The following is a 21,445-nucleotide window of genomic DNA, read 5'->3' as shown; positions in this document are numbered from 1 at the left end:
ATGCATTGCATGTGGTTGTAGACCAGCTGTACATTTAGGGAGTGGTATCCCTTTCGGTTTCTGAAGAATTCTGTGTTGTGTAATGGTGCTCGCAAGGCGATGTATGTGCAGTCAATGGCTCCTTGAACCTTGGGGTAGCCTAAAATTCTTCCAAAGCCTAAAGCCCTCACATTCTGGCTGTCCCTGCTTATTGGGAACTTTATGAAGTCCATTCTGCATGCGTACAGTGCCCTTGTAATCTGGTGAATGCAGCAATGTGCAGCATGCTGAGAGATGCTGCATATGTACCCTGCTGCTGCCTGGAAGGAGCTGGAGGCATAGAAGGCCATCGCCACAGTCATCTTCACCTCGATGGGCAACACAGTTTTATTGGCGCTGGTAGGCTGCAGATCTGCCTGCATGAGCTGGCATATATCTGTCAGCACTTCTTTTCAGAAGCACAACCTTCTAATGCACTGTGCCTCAGAGATCTGGAGGTATGAGCGATGTTCCCTGTAAACCATTGGGGGGTAAGGTCTCCTACCCATATGTCTGTGACCCCTTTGAATCCGTGATCCAACATGGCCAAGAACATTTCTTTCAGCTTGAAGCCGACTGCCAATAGCAAACAGCACGGTACCATGGTGAACTAGTAATGCCCACTTTGAAATCTCTCACTGACCTTGTTAGCAAAGTGTCAAGGCACATAAAAGTGCCATTTGCAACTCGGAGCCTCACTCAGCATTCTGCGCGCAACCGTAACAGTCAATAACAACTGCGATATAAGATCTTCCAGCCTCCATTTAAATATGTCACCAATAGCGTCTGCTGCACCCTGGGTGTTATGTCTTGGATAAAGGGTCAGACTAGATACTGCGAGCTCAAAGTAAGTGTGACCGTAGTCCTTTATTACCCATCTCAGAGTGCCTCTCCAGCCTATGAGGCCTCCTTATAAAAAGGTACTCCCAAGGAATTGTGAGATCCCTTGGGACTCCAGGGGATAAGCCCTCTGGTAGTTAGACACAGTAATTACAGGTTTACATACATAACAACATTCCTGTCCCCGCCCCCCCCCCCCCCCCCCACTCCCCTCCCCAAAGTCAATAGTGTAACTATTTACAATGTGAGTTGATCTGGGGCCTTCCTTTTCCTGGTTGATCATCTCAGTGCAAATGCTAATGTTGGTGAATAATTTGCTGGGCCTTCGCTGGGCAGCTACGCAGCTGGCCTTGCTGGACTGCTGGGGTGGTGAGTCTTGCTGGGCTGCTGCGGGTGATGGGTTCTGCTTCGTGGTCAACTGCTGGATTGGTTTCCACTTGTATGTATGTTGGAGGGTCGAAAAGAGTAGAATCTATTGTGGGTTGTTCTGGATAGTCCGTAAATCTGAGTTTGATTTGGTCCAAGTGTCTCCTGCAGGTGAGTCCAGTTGCGAGTTTGACCATAAACACCCTACTCCCCTCTTTGGCCAAAACAGTGTCAGCAATCCACTTGGGACCTTATCCATAGTTCAACACAAATACAGCATCATTTACTTCAATTTCGCGTGACACATTTGCGCGATCATGATATATATTCTGTTGAAGCCGCCTGCTCTCTACCTGTTCATGTAGATCAGGGTGGACTAACAAGAGCCTTGTCTTAAATGCCCTTTTCATGAGCGGTTCAGCAGGGGGAACCCCAGTGAGCGATTAGGGTCTTGTGTGGTAACTAAGCAGAACCTGGGATAAGCGAGTTTGCAGTGAGCCTTCAGTTACCCTCTACAAACTCTGCTTGATTGTTTGAACTGCTCGTTCTGCCTGACCGATGAACGCTGGCTTAAACGGGGCAGACGTGACATGTTTGACCCCATTGCGGGTCATGAATTCCTTGAATTCGGCACTGGTAAAGCACAGTCCATTGTCACTTAGAAGGGCATCAGGCAGGCCATGCGTGGCATATTTGGCCCGTAGGCTTTCAATGGTGGCAGCGAGCGTGCTTGCCGACATTATCACACATTCAATCCACTTGGAGTACGCATCTACAACCACTAAAAACATTTTTCCCAAGAATGGGCCTGCATAGTCGACATGAACCCTAGACCACGGTTTGGAGGGCCAAGACCATAAACTTAGTGGCGCCTCCCTGGGTGCAGTGCTTAACTGGGAACATGTATTACATTTGTGCACACAGGACTCTAAGTCTGCATCGATACCGGGCCCCCACACGTGGAATCTGGCTATCGCTTTCATCATTACAATGCCTGGGTGGGTACTGTGTGGAGATCACTGATGAAAGTGTCCCTGCCCTTTTTTGGCACAACTATCCGATTACCCCATAAGAAGCAGTCTGCCTGTATGGACATTTCATCTTTGTGCCGCTGGTACGGCTTTATTTCTTCCTGCATCTCTAATGGGACACTTGACCAACTCCAGTGGAGTACACAGTTTTTTTAGGAAGGACAGTAAGGGATCCTGGCTCATCCAGGTTCTAATCTGTCGGGCGGTAACAGGTGATTGCTCACTCTCGAATGCTTCCATTATCATAACTAAATCTGCGGGCTGTGCCATCTCCACCCCGGTGGTGGGCAATGGTAGCCTACTGAGAGCATTGGCACAGTTTTCTGTGCCTGGCCTGTGGCGGATGGCGTAGTTGTATGCGGACAACGTAAGCGCCCATCTCTGGATGCGGGCTGACACATTCGTATTTATCCTCTTATTTTCAGAAAAGAGGGATATAAGCAGCTTATGGTCGGTTTCCAATTCAAATGTGAGCCCGAACAGATATTGATGCATTTTCTTTACCCCATAAACATACACTGAAGCTTCTTTTTCAATCATACTGTAGGCCCTCTCGGCCTTAGACAGACTTCTGGATACATAAGCAACTGGTTGCGATTTCCCAAATTCATTAGCTTGTTGCAATACACACCTGACCCCGTACGATGACGCATCACATGCTAGTACCAAACATTTACATGGATCGTACAACACAAGCAATTTGTTTAAACATATCAGCTTCCTAGCTTTCTCAAAGGCATTTTCTTGGCTTTTACCCCATGCCCATTCATCTCCTTTACACAGTAGAGTGCAAGGGTTCTAACAATGTGCTAAGACCCAGTTAGAAGTTACCAAAATAGTTCAGGAGTCCTAGAAACGACCACAGTTCCATCACGATCTGTGGTCTTGGTGCGTTTTTGATTGCCTCGGTCTTCGAATCGGTGGGCCTGATGCCATCCACCGCAATTCTACTCCCCAGATTCTCCACTTTAGGCGCCAGGAAAACGCACTTCGAATGTTTTAGCCTGAGCCCCACATGATTAAGCCGACTAAGAACCTCCTCCAGGTTCTGCAGGTGCTCGACAGTGTCCCAACCTGCAACCAAGATGTCATCCTGGAAGACCACAGTGCGCGGGATCGACTTCAGCAAGCTTTCCATGTTCCTCTGGAATATCGCCTCGGCCAATCGAATCCCAAACGGGCATCTGTTATAAACGAAAAGACCTTTGTGCGTGTTGATGCAGGTGAGGCCTTTCGAAGATTCCTCCAGCTCCTGCGTCATGTAGGCCGAGGTCAAGTCTAGCTTCGTGAACGTTTTCCCTTTCGCCAACGGCGCAAATAGGTCATCTGCCTTTGGTAGCGGGTATTGATCCTGCAATGAGAAACGATTGATAGTTAGTTTGTAATCACCACAGATTCTGACGGTGCCGTCTCCCTTGAGGACTGAAACAATCGGACTGGCCCACTCATTGAATTCGATCGGCGAAATGATGCTCTCTCGTTGCAGCCTGTCCAGCTCGATCTCCACCCTCTCTCATCATGTAAGGTACCACTCTCGCCTTGTGATGGATGGGTTGTGCCCCCAGAATCAAATGGATCTGCACTTTTGCTCCTTGGAACTTCCCGATGCCTGGCTCAAACAGCGAGGGGAACTTGCTTAGGGCCTGGGCACATGAGGTGTCGTCGACGGACAAAAGCACTCAGACGTCGTCCCAGTTCCAGCATATCTTTCCCAGCCAGCTCCTGCCAAACAGCGTGGGGCCATCGCCTGGTACCACCTAGAGTGGTAAATCGTGCATCACTCCATTGTAGGAGGCCTTTACGGTAGCACTGCCAATTACGGAAATCAGTTCCTTTGTGTACGTTCTAAGTTTGGTATGAATGGGAGTCAGGACTGGCCTTGAAGCCTTGTTGCACCACAACTTATCGAAAGTCTTTTTACTTATTATGGACTGGCTTGTGCCCGTGTCCAGCTCCATGGACACCAGGAGCCCATTTAATTCAACTTTCAGCATTATCGGGGGACACTTTGTGGTAAATGTGTGCACCCCATATACCTCTGCCTCCTAGGTCCGAGGCTCTGGTTCATCATGATCCACCGTGAATCTGTCCTCCTCTGCAACATGGTGGTTTGCAGGATTAGCAGGGTTTGCAGCTTACCTGCACATACGTTGCAGGTGTCCCATTGTTCCACAGCCCTTGCAAACGTATCTTTTGAACCTGCATGAATGAAATCGATGATCATCCCTGCAATGCCAACAAGGTGTTAATTGCTTTCGCTATCGCTATCGCTATGGCTTTAATCAAGGTTGGGGTCTCTACAGTCAAAAGTTTGCGAAGTATTATTTCATGGCCAATGCCAAGTACAAAGAAGTCCCTGAGCATATGTTCCAAGTGTCCTTCAAATTCACAATGCCCTGCAAGGCGCTTTAGCTCGGTGACGTAGCTTGCCACTTCCTGGCCTTCAGACCTTTTGTACGTGTAGAACCGATACCTCGCCATCAGAACGCTTTCCTTCAGGTTTAGATGCTCCTGGACCAGTGTGCACAACTCATCGTACGACTTGTCTGTGGGTTTTGCTGGAGTGAGCAGGTTTTTCATGAGGCCATACGTTGGTGCCTCGCAAACGGTGAGGAGGATCTCCCTTTGTTTGGCAGAGTTCCTTTCTCCTTCCAGCTCGTTGGCCACGAAGTATTGGTCAAGTCGCTCCACGAAGGTTTCACAATCATCTCCCTCCAAAAATTTCTCCAGGATGCCCACAGTTCTCTGCATTGTTGCGTTGGGGTTCGTCATCTGTGTCTCATCGCCAGTTGTTATGTCTTGGATAAAGGGTCAGATTAGATACTCAAGCTCAAGGTAAGTGTGACCGTAATCCTTTATTACAGATCTCAGAATGCCTCTCCAGCCTGTGAGGCCTCTTTATATACAGGTGCTCCCAAGGGATGGTAGGATCCCTTGGGACTCCAGGGGATAAGCCCTCTGGTGGTTAGACATGGTAATTACAGGTTTACATACATAACACTGGGACTGCCTGTTTTTTTCCATTTCCTGGGGCAGGCGTTAAATGAGCCGTTAAGGCCGAAAGTTCCAAACAGGGTGCTAGCGCAGCCTTGCACGATGATTGATGTCATAATCATGCTGAAACTGGAGGGCGGGGCAGTAAGTTTTTGCACCAGTGAAAACCAATAGCTGAATCTTCTGGCCGGGTGCTAAATCTTGGATGCCAAGCATCACGCCCAAAAGCAGCATTTAACACCCCACTGGGGAGTTAGCCAAAAATCGAGCCTGAAGAATCCATTTCCCTTAGCAGAGGGGCCAACAACCAGGGGGCATAGATTTTGAAGTAATTGGTAGAAGGTTTAGAGGGGATTTGAGGGGAAATTTCTTCACCCAGAAGGTGGGGGTGGGGACTGGAACTCACTGCCTGAAAGGCTGATAGAGGTAGAACATTTTCACCACATTTAAAGCATACTTGGAAGTGCACTTGAAGTGCCATAATTTGACAAATGGAGTACAATGTGGGAAAATGTGCGGTTATCCACTTTGGCAGAAAAAAATCGAAAAGCAAATTATAATTTAAATGGAGAAAAATTGCAAAATGCTGCAGTAGAGAAGGACCTGCGGGTCCTTGTGCATGAAATACAAAAAGTTAGTATGCAGGTACAGGAAGTAATCAGGAAGGCAAATGGAATTTTGGCCTTTATTGCAAGGGGGAGGGAGTATAAAAACAGAGAAGTCCTGCTACAACTGTACAGGGTATTGGTGAGGCCACACCTGGAGTACTGCGTACAGTTTTGGTCTCCGTATTTAAGGAAGGATATACTTGCATTGCAGGCAGTTCAGAGAAGGTTCACGAGGTTGATTCCAGAGGTGACGTGGTTGACTTATGAGGATAGGTTGAGTAGGTTGGGCCTATACTCATTGGAATTCAGAAGAATGAGACATCATCTTATCGAAACATATAAGATGATGAGGGGGCTTGACAAGATGGATGCAGAGAGGATATTTCCACTCATAGGGGAAACTAAAACGAGAGGGCATAGTTTCAGAATAAGGGGCCACCCATTTAAAACTGAGATGACGAGTAATTCCTTCTTTCAGAGGGTTGTAAATCTGTGGAATTCTCTGCCCCAGAGAGCTGAGGAAGCAGGGTCATTGAATATATATAAGGAGGAGGTAGACAGATTTTTGAGTGATAAGGGAATAAAGGATTATGGGGATCGGGCGGGGAAGTGGAGCAGAGTTCCATCAGATCAGCCATGATCTTATTAAATGGTGGAGCAGGGTCAAGGGTTCAAATGGCCTACTTCTGCTCCTATTTCTTATGTTCTTATGTAACCTACAGGGCTACGGGCCAAGAACTGGAAAGTGGGATTAGGCTGGATAGCTTTTTGTGGGCTGGCATGGACACGATGGGCCGAAATGGCCTCCTTCCGTGCTGTAAATTTCTATGATTCTATGATTCTTTTACCTGGTAAATGGGGCTTAGCGGGACGAAATAAAAGTCCCAGTGACTTACAGCTGGAGATCCACCCATTCCAAATTTTGTTTCGGGTTTAATTTAGGTGGCAGAGCTCCCACCAGAAATAGGCGGGTGCCTAATTAAAATATTGAAATAGGGCCAGATGACAGTTGCGATCCCAATATCAATCCTTGCTGCCACCGCTACTTCTTCAACCTACCCAGAAATCATTGATGGTACAACTCTGGCACTCACTTTGCCGTGAAGATTTGAGCTATCAGGTACGGCAGCATAGTGATTATGTTACTGGACTAGTAATCCGGACGCCTGGACTAATGATGCAGGGACAACAAGTTCAAATCCCACAACAGCAGCTGGGGAATTTAAATTAAATTAATAAATCTGGAATTAAAAAGCTAGTATCAATAATGGTGACTATGAAAGTGCCAGATTGTAATAAAAACCCATCTGATCCACTAATGTCCTTCAGGGAGGGAAATCCGCTGTTCTTACCTGGTCTGGCGTATATGTGACTCCAGACCCACAGCAATGTGCTTGACTTTTAAGCGGCCTCTCAGAGGGAAAGCCACTCAGTTATGTTCAAGAAGACCACTCACCACCACCTTCTCGAGGGCAATTAGGAATGGGCAATAAATGTTGTCCTTGCTGGTGATGTCCACTGGCGAATGAATAAAAAAATAGGTGGTTTCATTAACTTTGACCCCTTGTTTTTGGTGTATTCTTTAAATTTCTGTCACGTTGAAGTAAGCTGCTTAATTGACCCTTGATTTTATCCACTCTCCCCTTTAAGGTGCTGCTCCGGGGCTTTGACCAGTGCCTGTTGGACCAGATTTTCCCAAATGGCCAGTTGTCTTTAAGCAACATGATAAGCATTGGCAGATTGTCTATTCAGTGCCAATGAGGCCCAACCCCAACCACAAAAATCGATCCGTCCTCCAACTGACATCACTGGCTGGGTGGAGCGGTAGTTCAATGTCCACTGCCCAACAATTTAGGTTGGAGATAAAAATCGGCCCCATCCTGTCATAGCTCCTAATTAAGTGTACTGAGGAGTCCGATCGCTAACCTGACTCCTGAGTTCTGTTACTACTTTCATGTTGATGTGCACCTGAAACTATTTTATATTCATCAACATCATCATCATCGGCAGTCCCTTGAAATCGAGGAAGACTTGCTTCCACTCTAAAAGTGAGTTCTCAGGTGACTGTACAGTCCAATGCAGGAATTACATTCTCTGTAACAGGTGGGGCAGACAGTGGTTGAAGGAAAGTGTGGGTGGGGGGCCTGGTTTGCCGCACACTCTTTCCACTGTCTGCGCTTGATTTTTGCATGCTCTCGGCCACGAGACTCGAGGTGTTCAGTGCCCTCCCGGGTGCTCTTCCTCCACTTTGAACAGTCTTGGGCCAGGGATTCCCAGGTGCCGGTGGGGATGTTGCACTTTATCAAGGAGGCTTTGAGGGTGTCCTTGAAACATTTCCTCTGCCCACCTGGGACTCACTTGCCGTGTAGGAGTTCTGAGTAGAACGCTTGCTTAGGGAGTCTCGTGTCGGGTTTGCGGACTATGTGGCCCGCCCAACAGAGCTGGTCGAGTGTGGTCAGTGCTTTGATGCTGGGGATGTTGGCCTGTGCGAGGATACCGACATTGGTGCGTCTATCCTCCCAGGGGATTTGCAGGATCTTGCGGAGGCAGCACTGGTGGTACTTCTCCAGCGCTTTGAGGTGCCTGCTGTATATAGTCCACGGGGCTGAACTTGGTGGACTTACCGCCTGCTGCCACCGAGTATTCTGGATGGTCTCCCCTCGATGCGAGTTTGATGGAGGCCTCTCGCTGCTGGGGAGGGAAGATCACTGGGGACCGCCTGCTGAAGTGCAACGCACATAAGTGTCCTCCCGCCCATGAGCTGCCACAGGGGAAAGGACCACTGTGTGGAGACAGATCTCACCTCAACTGTAAGTATGAAGACCTACAAAAAAAATGAGTAAACTTCTTTTCTTTATTTTTTTCCAGCGATTCAGGTGGATGGGGTCCGTTGAAGGTTTTCCAATATTTTTTTTTTTGGCAATTTTTAATTTTATTTGTTCCCCCCTCCCTGGACCCGACTCAATCCTCGGCGGTACTTTGCTGAGGATTGCATTTGCCGCCGAGATTGGGAGCTCCTGCCCGCTGCTGCACAGATTCAGGGTGTAAGTCGCTTTTTTGCCGCCGAGCGGTTTTTCCAGGACTTTTTCATGAAACTTCCACCCAAAGTACCGTCAGGATCTGAGCGGTCCTTTGGGCGACACTTGGGCGGAACTTAGCTTCCACCAAGTTCGGGGTCCACGTCTCTGAGCCACAGAGGAGGGTGGGTATCACTACTGCCCTGTGGACTATAAGCTTGCTGCCAGATTTGAGGTTCTGGTCTTCAAACATGCTCTTCCTTATATTGATGGATAAATGGTAATCAACTGCACCAAAGGGAGTCATTGTGACTGTGCAGTAGTGTAAAATGGACCATAGTGAATCAGTAGCCTGTTTTACATCTTTCACCATGTTACACTATTGCACAAATTCAAAATTGCCCCCAAAGTATGATGTTTAGATCAAGAATTCTACAGTTTGGAAAGAATGGAAATGGGAAGTGTTGTGTCCTTACACACTACAGCAAATCAACACGAGGCACATACTGGAGACAAGGTCACTCTGTGACCTGTACCTTTATTCACAGGACCAAGAAGTGATGACCCTGCGTGGCACCTCCCTTTATATACCTGGATGACCAGGTGAGGAGTGACTCCCACAAGTTCACCCCCTGTGGTCAAGGTGTGCATTTCTCAGGTCTATACAGTGTACAGTGTTGTTACATGAAGGTTACAGTTATGTGAGGTTACAAACATGACATCACCTCCCCCCAACGTCTTTGGGTCAAAGATTGAGCTTTTCAGGCGGTCGACGCTCTCTCGTGGAGCGCTGCAGTTGGGGCTCTGGTTGTTGAGCCTTGGCATGCGTCTTTGTCACCTGTGGTGATTCTGGCTCATCCAGGCTGACTGCAGGGACTGTGCATGCTGCTGAATGTTCTTGTTGCTTGTTCACTGGCGGTGGTGTAGACAACATCTCATGATCTTCCTCAGGTTCCTCAGTGTTCATGCTGAACCTTTTTTTTACTTGGTCCAGATGCTTGCAGCATATCTGCCCATTGTTGAGTCTGACCACTATGACCCTATTCCCCTCTTTACCAATTACAATATCCTCGAGCCACTTGGGCCCCACAGCGTGATTAAGAACAAATACAGGGTCATCGATTTCTATCCATCTCCCCTTTGAGTTACGGTCGTGGCACTCATTTTGGGACTGGTGCTTGCCTTCAACAATGTCTGACAAGGCTGGATGAATGAGGGACAGCCGAGTTTTTAGTGTACGTTTCATGAGTAGTTCCGTGGGTGGGACTCCTGTGAGCGAGTGTGGTCGGGACCTGCAGGCCAGCAGGAGGCACGATAGATGGTATTGAAGGGAGGGTCCTTGAATCCGGAGCATGCCTTGTTTTATGATTTGGACTGCACGTTCCGCCTGGCCATTGGAAGCCGGCTTGAATGGCGCTGTCCTGACAAGTTTGATGCCATTACCTGACATGAACTCCCGGAATTCATCGCTAGTGAAACACGGGCCGTTGTCGCTAACTAGGATGTCCGGCAAGTCGTGGGTCGCAAAGACCGCACGCAGACTCTCCACTGTGGTGGATGTCGTGCACGAATTCAATATGATGCATGCGATCCATTTCGAGTACGCATCAACAACAATGAGGAACATTTTTCCCATGAACGGGCCCACGTAATCTACGTGAATACGTAACCATGGCTTGGTGGGCCAGGGCCACGGGCTGAGTGGAGCCTCCCTGGGGGCATTGCCCAGCTGGGCACACGTCGTGCACCTGCGAACACAGTGTTCCAGGTCTGCATCAATTCCCGGCCACCACACATGTGACCGGGCAATGGCCTTCATAAGCATGATGCCTGGGTGCTCGCTGTGGAGTTCCCTAATGAATTCTTCCCTACCCTTCTGGAGCATGACTACCCGGCTGCCGCATAGTAGGCAGTCGGCTTGGATGGAGAGTTTATCCATGCGTCTGTGAAACGGTCTGACCTCTTCAGGGCATGTTCCGTGTGCGGGCGCCCAATCCCCAGTCATGACACATTTCTTAATCAGAGATAGGAAGGGATCTCTGTTTGTCCAGGATTTGATATGGTGAGCTGTGATGGGGGAGCCTGCACTGTCAAAGGCATCGACAGCCATGACCATCTCCGCGTTTTGCTCTGCTGCTCCCTCAGTGGTGGCCAGTGGAAGCCTGCTGATGGCGTCAGTGCAATTTTTGGTGCCTGGCAGGTGCTGTATGGTGTCGTCATACGCAGCCAGCGTGAGAGCCCATTGCTGTATGCGAGCTGATGCATTGGCATTGACAGCTTTGCTGTCGGAAAACAGGGCTGTTAACGGTTTGTGGTCCGTTTTTAACTCGAACCTTCTGCCAAAAAGGTACTGGTGCATCTTTTTCACCCATAGACACATGCAAGTGCTTCCTTTTCAACCATCCCATATCCCCTTTCTGCTTGGGAGAGCAACCTGGAGGCATAAGCCACAGATTGGAGTTGGCCCTCATCATTACTCTGCTGCAACACGCACCCAACCCCATAGGATGATGCATCGCATATCAAAACCAATTTCTTACAGGGTCGTACAGGGTCAATAACTTATTAGAACAAAGCAGGTTCCACGCCCGATTGAAAGCCCGTTCCTGACAGTCCCCCCGAAAACCAGTCGCAACTCTTATGCAGGAGCACGTGCAGCGGCTGCAGCAATGTACTTAAGTTCGGTAGAAAGCTCCCGAAATAGTTCAATAGTCCCAGAAATGAACGCAACTCTGATGTGTTGCCGGGCCTGGGTGCACGACGAATCGCCTCCGTTTTGGATTCGGTGGGCCGGATCCCATCTGCGGCAACCCTCCTGCCCAAAAACTCGACCTCTGGGGCCAAAAACACACACTTGGATTTCTTTAGGCGCAGACCTACCCGGTCCAGTCGGCGTAGCACCTCCTCCAGGTTGTGGAGGTGTTCATCGGTGTCGCGACCCGTGATAAGGATGTTGTCCTGAAATACAATTGTTCCGGGGATGGATTTTAGCAGGCTTTCCATGTTCCTCTGAAAGATAGCGGCTGCTGAACGAATACCAAATGGACACCTGTTGTAGACAAACAGCCCCTTATGCGTGGTGATGGTGGTCAGTAGCTTGGATTCTTCGGCCAGTTCCTGGGTCATGTAGGCTGAAGTGAGGTCCAACTTGGTGAACAGCTTGCCGCCTGCCAGCGTGGCAAAAAGACCCTCCGCTCTCGGAAGCGGGTATTGGTCCTGAAGGGACACTCGGTTGATGGTGACCTTGTAGTCACCACAGATCCTGACCGAGCCATCCGTTTTTAGAACAGGGACGATGGGGCTTGCCCAGTTGCTGAATTCAACTGGCGAAATTATGCCCTCTCTTAGCAACCTGTCCAACTCACTTTCAATTTTCTCCCGCATCACATACGGCACAGCTCTGGCTTTGTGGTGCACTGATGTGGCATCCGGGGTGATGCGTATCCTTACTTTGGTGCCTTTGAAAGTCCCGACGCCAGGTTGACATAATGACTCGAACTTTAGTAGGACCTGTGAGCATGAACTTCGCTCCACAGATGAAATGACATGCACATCCCCCCATTTCCAGTTCATCTCGGCTAGCCAGCTCCTCCCCAAAACCACGGGACCATTTCCCGGGACAATCCAGAGTGGCAGCCAGTTCTGAGATCCGTTATGTGTGACCACCAACATTGCACTTCCTAGCACTGGGATGATCTCTTTGGTGTATATCCGCAATTGTGTGTCAATGGGTTCTAGTTTGGGTCTACTAGCTCTGATTGGCCACAGTTTCTCGAATTGTTGGGCACTCATAAATGACTGGTTGGCTCCTGTGTCCAGCTCCATGCGTACCAGGATGCCGTTTAACAGTACTCTCATCATCATAGGTGACGTTTTTGTGTATGAGCTATGGATGTTTGCCACCTGGACCCGCTGAACTTCAGCGTCCATTGCTGTGTCCCAGGCATACCCCTGCCTTGCAGACCCATCTTGTGGTTCATCCACTTCGTAAACCAGCTTGGTTGCAGGCTTCCTCCACATTCTGGCTAAATGTCAACTCAAGTTACAATTTCTGCAGATGAATTGTTGAAACCGGCAGGTCTTCGCAGCATGTTTGCCCCCGCACCTCCAGCATGAGCTGAGATTGTTGTGAACAAAAGAGCTATTACCAGGCATTCCTCTCTGATTGTCTCTTTGATTCTCTTGAGCACTCTGTTTGTGGGTGTCAATGGCCCCATCCCAGGACGTATTGTCCCTTGTGAATGGTGTAAATGTCCGTTCAACCTGCCATTGTCTCTGTTACGGGCCCACCCTAGAGTCTGTTGTTGCCTGGTTGGTGTTGAATTGCCCTTTCCTTCCTGCGGGGTTCTGAGTCGCGTTTACCATGTTAACTCCCTGCTGCATCGCCATGTTGGGAGCAGAGTTGCGCGCGTATATGATCTTGGTTTCCTCCTCCACCGCCATGAGGGTTTGAGCCACCAATGCCGCTGCTTCCAAGGTCAAGTCCTTGGTCTCAATTAGCTTCCGAAAAATCCCGGCACGACCAATGCCCTCAATGAAGAAATCCCATAACATCTCCCCCCTGCAGGCGTCTGTGAACTTAGAGGCTGGCCAAGCGCCGAAGGTCCGCAACGAAGTCCGGTATGCTCTGCCCTTCCCGACGTCAGTGCATATAGAATCGGTGTTGGGCCATGTGAACACTACTCGCCGGTTTGAGGTGCTCACCGATCAGTTTGCTGAGCTCCTCGAAGGTCTTGTCCGCTGGCTTCTCGGGTGCGAGCAGGTCTTTCATCAGCACGTACGGCTTAAGTCCACAGCTGGTCAGTAGATACGCCCTTCGCTTGTCAGCCGCTGCCGCTCCCAGCTAGTCCTTCATGATGAAGCTCTGCTGGAGCCTCTCAATGACATCTTCCCAGTCCTCACCAACACAGTACAGTTCCTCCGTGCTACCGGTGGCCATTCTCTTGAGTCATTGATTCCCGTTTCTCGTCGCCAAATGTTGTGTCCTTACACGCTACAGCAAATCAACACGAGGCACATACTGGAGACAAGGTCACTCTGTGACCTGTACCTTTATTCACAGGACCAAGAAGTGATGACTCTGCGTGGGACCTCTCTTTATATACCTGGATGACGAGGTGAGGAGTGTCTCCCACAAGTTCACCCCTTGTGGTCAAGGTGTGCATTTCTCAGGTGTATACAGTGTACAGTGTTGTTACATGAAGGTTACAGTTATGTGACGTTTCAAACATGACAGGAAGTGTTGTGTTCAGAATAACTCCACAAGACTGTATACTATAAGCTCAAACTGTTGTGACCTTGTTCTCTTTAATGTAACTCCAGAGTGAGGAAGCAGCATGGTAGACTGCCTTTTATACCTGCTTGCCCAGTGTCTGCAGGTGATCCTTGGGTCTCCAACATGTGTGCCCCCCGGTGGCAAGTCTTACACACTAGTAAAGTTTACATACATAACATCACTCCACACCCCCACCCCACCCTCCCCCCCCCAAAGTCTTAGATACAAGTTATTTACAAGTTGAGGCGATCCGGGGCTCTACATTCCCGGGTTGATCGCCTGAGTTGAAGTCGTGGCATGGGTGAGTCGGTCGGATCATTGCTGCACTGCAGCACGACTGGTCTGATCGGACTGTCGGGCATGGTGGGTTCAGCCTTGTGGTTGACTGCGAGGTCGATTGCTGGTTGGGTGTGGGTTGGTGGATCGATGATGGTAATGTCCTCTTCAAATTGTTCTTGGTTGTCAGTGAATCGCAGTTTGATCTGATCCAAATGCTTTCTGCACACTTGTCTATTCAAAAGTTTGACAACAAACACTCTGCTCCTCTCCTTGGCTAAAACAGTGCCGGCAACCCATTTGGGACCATGACCATAATTAAGAACAAACACAGGGTCATTAACCTCAATGTCACGCTATACAGCCATGCGATCGTGGTACACGTAATGCCGGAGATGTTGGGTTTCTACATGATCATTGAGATTTGGGTGGACTAAGGAGAGACTGGTTTTGAGTGCTCTCTTCATTAACAATTCTGCAGGGGGAACACCAGTAAGCAAGTGGGGTTGCGTCCGGTAGCTTGATAGTTTGGGCTGCCCGTTCTGATTGACCATTGGATGCGGGCTTAAACAGGGCAGACCTAACCTGCTTGATGCCATTGCGGGTCATGAACTTGTTGAATTCCGAAACATAGTCCATTGTCACTAACAAGGACATTGGGCAAACCATGGGTGGCGAACATGGCCCGGAGGCTTTCAATGGTGGCAGTGAACATATTTGATATTATTATACATTCAATCCATTTAGAGTAAACGTCCACTGCTACTAGGAACATCTTTCCTAGAAAGGGGCCAGCGAAATCTATGTGGACCCTGGACCACGGTTTGGAGGGCCATGACCACAGACTCAGTGGGGCCTCCCTTGGTGCATTGCTCAACTGTGAGCAAGTATTGCATTGGTGTATGCATGACTCCAATTCCGAGTCAATGCCGGGCCACCAAACGTGTGACTTGGCGATAGCCTTCATCATAACTATACCTGGGTGGGTACTGTGTAGGTTGTGTATAAATATTTCCCTGCCTTTTTTTGGCAAAACCACATGATTCCCCCATAGGAGACAATCCGAATGGATGGACATTTCATCCTTACGTCGGTGCAACGGCTTAATTTCGTCTTGCATTTCCCCGGGAACAGCCGACCAGCTCCCATTAAGGACGCAGCTTTTTACGAGTGATAGCATAGGGTCCTGGCTAGTCCAGGTCCTGATCAGGCAAGCCATGACGGGTGACCCCTCGCTCTCGAAAACATCCATTACAAGAAGCAAGTCTACGGATTGCGCCATTTCCACCCTGGTGGTGGGCAATGGTAGCCGACTGAGGGCATCAGCACAGTTCTCAGTGCCTGGTCTGTGGCGGATTACATAGTCATACGCAGATAATGTTAGTGCCCACCTTTGGATGCAGGACGAAGCGTTGGTGTTAATACATTTGCTTTCTGAGAACAGTGAAATGAGCATAGAAACATAGAAACATAGAAAATAGGTGCAGGAGTAGGCCATTCGGCCCTTCGAGCCTGCACCTCCATTCAATAAGATCATGGCTGATCCTTCCCTCAGTACCCCTTTACTGCCTTCTCTCCATACCCTTTGATCCCCTTAGACATAAGGGCCATATCTAACTCCCTCTTGAATATATCCAATGAACTGGCATCAACAACTCTCTGCGACAGGGAATTCCACAGGTTAACAACTCTCTGAGTGAAGAAGTTTCTCCTCATCTCAGTCCTAAATGGCCTGCCCCTTATCCTAAGACTGTGTCCCCTGGTTCTGGACTTCCCCAACATCGGGGACATTCTTCCCGCATCTAACTTGTCCAGCCCCGTCAGAATCTTGTATGTTTCTATGAAATCCAATCTCATCCTTCTAAACTCCAGTGTATAAAGGCCTAGTTGATCCAGTCTCTCCTCATATGTCAGTCCAGCCATCCCTGGAATCAGTCTGGTGAACCTTCGCTGCACTCCCTCAATAGCAAGAATGTCCTTCCTTAGAGCGGTTTGTGGTCGTTTCGAGCTCGAACCGGAGTCCAAATATGTATTGGTGTATTTTCTTAACCCCGTATATGCATGCTAATGCTTCTTTCTCAACCATACTGTAGGCTCTTTCAGCCTTAGATAAACTGAATATGCAACCGGTTGCAGTTTGCCTGACACGTTAGCTTGCTGTAATACACAATCGACCCTGTACGCAGATGCATCACAAGCTAGTACTAAACGTTTACACGGGTCATACAATACAAGTAACTTGTTAGAATATAGCAGGTTTCTGGCCTTATTAAAGGCTGTCTCTTGAGATCTACTCCAAAACCCAGTTAAGTAGCAATAAATGCAAAGGTTCCAGCAAAGTGCTCAACCCCGGTAGAAAGTTACCAAAATAGCTGAGGAGTCCTAGGAACAAATGCTGCTCCTTCACATTCTGTGGTCTGGGTGCATTCTTGATGGCCTCCGTCTTGGAGTCTGTGGGTCTGATGCCGTCCGCCGTAATCTTTCTCCCCAGAAATTCGACCTCTGGCGCCAGGAAAACAAACTTGGTGTGTTTCAACCTGAGTCCCACTTAGTCCAGTCGCTTTAGAACCTCTTCCAGGTTGTGCAAGTGTTTGATGGTGCGACCAGTGATCAGGATGTCATCTTCAAACACCACGGTGCGCAGAACCGATTTCAGCAGACTATCCATAGTCATCTGGAAGATGGCCGCAGCCGAGCAAATCCCAAAAGTGCATCTGTGGTACATGAACAGTGCTTTGTGCGTGTTGATGCACGTCAATTTTTTCAAAGGTTCAGCCAGCTCCTGTGACATGTAAGCAGAGGTTAGATCTAGCTTGGTGAACGACTTCCCCCCTGCTAGCGTTGTGAACAGGTCATCCGCTTTGGGTAGTGAGTACTGGTCCTGTAACGAGACTCGGTTGATCGTTACCTTATAGTCCCTGCAGATTCTAACCGTTCCATCGCTTTTCAACACCGGAACAATTGGACTGGTCCACTTGTTGAACTCGACTGCCTCTCATTGAAGTCTGTCCAGCTCAACCTCGACTTTCTCTCGCATCATATATGGAACCGCTCGGGCCTTGTGATGAACGGGCCGTGCATCAGGGGCTAGATGGATCTGCAGTTTGGCGCCTGTGAAGTTGCCGATGCCTGGCTCAAATAACCACGGGAATTTGTTTCGCACTTGGACGCATGAGGCGTCATCCACTGAAGACAGTGCTTTGATGTCGTCCCAGTTCCATCGGATCTTTCCTAGCCAGCTTCTGCCGAACAGCGTTGGGCCATCGCCTGGTACAATCCATAGTGATCAATCATGCACAGTTCCATCGTACGATACCTTCACTGCCGCACTGCCAATGACTGGTATGAGCCCTTTGGTGTAAGTGCACAGCTTTGTGTGAATCAGGCTTAGTTTTGGCCTTTGTGCCTTGTTGCCCCACAGTTTCTCAAAAACCTTCTGGCTCATAATTGACTGATTCGTCTCCGTGTCCAATTCCATGGATACAGGAATGCCGTTTAATTTGACTTTCAACATTATCGAAGGGCTTTTGATGATGAAGGTGTGTACCCCATACACTTCTTCTTCAGCCTCAGGTTGAGTTGTCTCTCTTACTCGTTCAGCGTGATCCGCGCCAGATCGGTCATCTTCTGCCGACTCTACCACGTGGTGAGTTGCAGTACGTTTGCACATTCGCTGGAGGTGCCTCATTGTTCCACAGACCTTTCACACATAGTGCTTGCATCGACATTGATATGCTCCATGATTTCCCCCGCAGCGCCAACATGGTGTTAATGGATTCGCATTCACACCCTACAGCGGACTCTGAGCCATCCAAATTTGGCCTCCGCAGGCGTGTAGGCCCTGCCATGTACAGTTCTGCCTGCTGAAGGCATTATTTTATGCACAGTACTTGCCGGTGAGCTTTGATGCTGCGAAGATATCTGTTTAGTGTTATCGTTCGTGGACATGAAAGCCTGGGGTATCGTGGTGGCCTTGCTCGGATCTAGCGATTCAGCAGATAGAAGTTTGCGAAGAATGACCTCGTGGCCGATTCCAAGCATGAAAATGTCCTGCAACATTTCCCCCAAAAATCCAGCAAATTCGTACGGTCCCGTAATGCGTCTTAGGTCGGCGACACAGCTTGCCATGTTCTGGCCCTCGGAGCGATGGTGCCTGTAAAAGCGATACCTGGCCATTAAGATGATCTCCTTCGGCTTGAGGTGTTCCCGAACCAGCGTGCACAACTCTGCATATGTCTTTTCCATTGGTTTCGTCGGTACTAGCAGATTTTTGATGAGGCCATATATCGTGGACCCACAAATGGTGAGGAGAAGCGCCCTGCGCTTGACCACAGTTTCTTCCGTATCCAGCTAATTGGCCACGAAGCACTGGTCAAGACGCTCAACGAAGGCTTCCCAATCATCACCCTCAACAAATCTTTAAAAAATACCAACGGCAGCCATAACCGCGTGAAAGTTCATGATCTGTTACTCATCGCCAATTGTTGTGTTCAGAATAACGCCACAAGACTGTATACTGTAAGCTCAAACTGTTGTGACCTTGGTCTCTTTATTGTAACTCCAGAGTGAGGAAGCAGCATGGTAGACTGCCTTTTATACCTGCTTGCCCGGGGTGTGCAGGTGATCCTTGGATCTCCAACAGGTGTGACCCCTGGTGGCAAGTCTTACACACTAGTAAAGTTTACATACATAACAGGATGTGTTTGGTATCTTGTCAGGCTACATATTATTTGTAGCTGTACATTGATCTGGATTCACAATCATTTAATTGTATCATGGTATTCTGAAAGGTTTGCTGATTTACATTTAATCTGTTTGTATTATGTGTACAATATGTTTCTATGTGTAGAATACAGGTACTATGAAATGTGTAGTTTCTCGAGTGTGGTTCTGCGTTAACTTCTGAGGAACTGGTGGTGAGCAGATTAAATTTTAATGCAGATATAATAACAGGAATATGTGACATTACAAAATTGGATTGGAAAATTACCTTATCAATCTGAATAGAAAATTACACAGTAAAATTAAACCAAATACATTATTTATATTTTTAAAGTGCTATGAAGCTCAATATTAAACAGATAAATTTATGAAATGCTGTAACCTTGTGGCATAAAAGTGTACATCCAGAATTTGAAATTCTCGCAAGGGGTGAATTTCCATGAGGTTTCTCCTATTTATTCATCATAACTTTGGTGGAGAAGTCGCGGAATCGCCAGAAAAATGACATAATTACCATTTCCGCCATTTTTCCAGGATTTCCATGTGCCGAAGTTATAGTGGACAAGTGCAAGAACTCATTGAAAATGCAGCCAATTTATTGTTTTTACCCATCAAATGATGGAGTATAAATATAGACTTATTAAATTCGAGCAATAAATGATTTGTGATATTAATAAACCCTGTTTATCCTGCACTTTTCATTATGGGGCTTCACAATCACTGCCCCTTGAAATGGCAAGGCTCAAAGGTATCATATCATAAAGACAAGAAGCCATGTATAGGCAGGTTTTTTTTATGAGGTCAGTAATGTTTATTCTGAAAGATGAAGTTTACAAATAATGTATTTCGGTAACTTTTATAACAGCTGAGGTATAGGTCTGAAAGTGTGGTATGTTCCCTTAGTAAATTCAAGCCCTTTCCTCATCTTTCATATAATTACAACATATATTTTTCTTTTCATGGAGCAAAATTAAAATAAATTTCAAACTTCAATAAATAAATGTAGAAAAAAGTGTCCAACCATTGGGGGGAAAATTGCGGTCAGAGGCTTCCTTCGTACGAACGCCTTCGACCCGAAAAAAATCTACAAAATTACCTGGTGGTCTCGGATCAACCTACAATTCCGGTCGGAGGCCTAGATTCGCTGCACAACGCATGGGGAGATGTCTTTCGGGTACGTACGTACAAGCTGGAGTCACATGGGCCTGGACCACCAATCACTATGCAGTATTCTCATTGATAAAAATGGGAGCTCTGTTTGTACAGACTCCCATTACTGTCAATGAGAAAAAACCCTCAAACACCAAAACACAGCACAATAAATAAATAAAACACCTCACAGATTTAAAATTAATTGAAATTAAATGATTTAGAAAAAGTATATATTTTTTGGATTTTTTTAATAGTGTTAAAAATAAACTTACCTTAATGGATAGAGTTGTTAATATAAAAATGAATCTTTAAATTTATTTTTATATTTTTTTAAACTCTTACATTGGTAAAAGTAAGCTATGTGCCTGCTTTTACCAGGCTCAAAAGTTTGAAGGACATTTGCTGGGCATGAGTTGGGCAAATAGCCCAATCGCTCCCACACGGATCTCCTTCTCCTGGGGATGCAGAGGATCAGTCAAGAGAAATTTTCACAGATTGGAAAAGCCGGTTTTCGGCGCATGCGCATCGCACCCTGAAAACCAGCTTTTGCAAGGCCTCGCCGGGTCCGTGCGCACTTCGGAACTTTTGGTCCATTATGTGTTGCTTATTTTGACTTATCATCAAGGTGGGGGCAGAGAAAGAAAACTGGAGGGAAAATAGAGAATAGTGGATGAAGTTAGAGTTTTTATTGTGCTTATGTAAAAGACCCATGACTTAAGAGACAGTGGGGTCAAAATTCCTTCTCTTCTTAAGGCCTGTTACCACCGCAAATCTTTTCCTGGAATGGCTGCTGTTAGCCCAATTGCCCTCCCGAGTTTTCCCGGTGGTGCCCCGATTCCACCCCCCCCCCCCACCGCTCCGTTGCTGCTGATCTGTGGTAAATGTGTCATCACCGTGCACACCGCCAATCCAACCGCCCCCCGCCCCCCCCCCCCCCCCGATGGCGACATTCCCCTCCGAAAATCTTCAGCCCGTCCGGCGGCGTTAAAACCTGTTTTTTCCAAGTGGTCCAGTGAGGCTGTGACCTTTTGCAACATTGGTGCATCTTCCCTTAAAGGAGAGAATGCACTGCCGCTGCCTTTAATTGAAGGGGAGAGCCGTGGTGATGATGCCATCGCAGTAGTCACTCCATACTGCCCCCAACGT

The sequence above is a fragment of the Pristiophorus japonicus genome, chromosome 4 (assembly GCF_044704955.1).
Source record: "Pristiophorus japonicus isolate sPriJap1 chromosome 4, sPriJap1.hap1, whole genome shotgun sequence".
In the NCBI taxonomy this organism is placed as follows: Eukaryota; Metazoa; Chordata; class Chondrichthyes; family Pristiophoridae; genus Pristiophorus; species Pristiophorus japonicus.
The sequence above is the reverse complement of the archived record's forward strand: the minus strand, read 5'-3'. Positions refer to the sequence as shown.